Source organism: Cricetulus griseus, chromosome 6 (assembly GCF_003668045.3).
Source record: "Cricetulus griseus strain 17A/GY chromosome 6, alternate assembly CriGri-PICRH-1.0, whole genome shotgun sequence".
In the NCBI taxonomy this organism is placed as follows: Eukaryota; Metazoa; Chordata; class Mammalia; order Rodentia; family Cricetidae; genus Cricetulus; species Cricetulus griseus.
In genome coordinates this window covers 14,816,794-14,818,308 of record NC_048599.1, presented here as the reverse complement: position 1 = coordinate 14,818,308, position 1,515 = coordinate 14,816,794, and positions in this window count along the sequence as shown.

Below are 1,515 nucleotides of genomic sequence, written 5' to 3'. Positions count from 1 at the left end.
TTTATGTTGAGGCTTTGATCCATTTGGACTTAAGTTTTGTGCATGGCGATAGACATGGATCTATCTGCAGTCTTCTACATTCCAATATCCAGCTATGCCATCACCATTTGTTGAAGATGCTCTTTTTATTCCATCATATAGACTTGGCTTCTTTGTCAAAAATCAGGTGTTTGTAGGTGTGTGGGTTAATATCAGGGTTTTAACTCTATTCCATTGGTCTACCTGTCTATTTTTGTGCCAATACCAAGCTGTTTTCAGGACTATAGCTCTGTAATAGAGCTTGAAGTCAGGGATGGCGATGCCTCCAGAAGTTCCTTTGTTTTACGGGTTGTTTTGGCTATCCTGGGTCTTTTGTTTCTCCATATAAAGTTGAAAATTGTTCTTTCAAGGTCTGTGAATAATTGTGCTGGCATTTTGATGGGGATTGCATTGAATCTGTAGATTGCTTTTGGCAAGATTGCCATTTTTACTGTGTTGATCCTACCTATCCAAGAACATGGAAGATCCTTTCATTTTCTGGTATCTTCATTAATTTCTTTCTTTAGAGACTCAAAATTCTTACAGTACAGGCTTTCCAATTTTTTGGTTAGTATTACCCCAAGGTCTTTTATGTTGTTTGTGGCTAATGTAAAGGGTGATGTTTCTCTGATTTCTTTCTACATGAATGTATCATCTGTATATAGTAGGGCTACAGATTTTTTGAGTTGGTCTTGTATCCTGCCACTTTGCTGAAGGTGTTTATCAGCTGTAGGAGTTTCCTGGTAGAGTTTTTTGGGTCACTTATGTAGACTATCATGTCATCTACAAATCGTGAAAGTTTGACTTCTTCCTTTCTGATTTGTATTCCCTTACTTTCCTTTTGTTGTCTTATTGCTCTAGCTAGAACTTCAAGGACAATATGGAAGAGAGTGGACAGCCTTGTCTTGTCCCCGATTTTAGAGGAATTGCATTGAGTTTCTCTCCATTTAATTTGATGTTGGCTGTCGGCTTGATGTATATTGCTTTTATTATGTTAAGGTATGTTCCTGTTATCCCTGATCTCTCCAAGACCTTTATCATAAAGGGGTGTTGGAATTTGTCAAAGACTTTTTCAGCATCTAGTGAGATGATCATGTGAGGTTTTTTTTCCTCAGTCTGTTTATATGGTGGATTACATTGATGGATTTTCATATGTTGGACCATCCTTGTATGCCTGAGATGAAGCCTACTTGATCATGGTGGTTGTGTTCTTGGATTCGATTTGCCAGTATTTTATTGAGTATTTTTGTATCAATGTTCATGAGTGATATTGGTCTGTAGTTCTCTTTCTTAGTTGTATCTTTGTGTGGCTTGGGTATCAAGGTTATTGAAGCCTCGTAAATAAGGGTTTGGCAATGACTCTTCTGCTCTATTGTGTGAAATACTTTGAGGAGACTTGGTATTAGTTGTTCCTTGAGTTTCTGGCAGAATTCTGCACTGAAGCCATCTGGCCCTGGACTTTTTTTTGTTGGGAGACTTTTGATGACTGCTTCTATT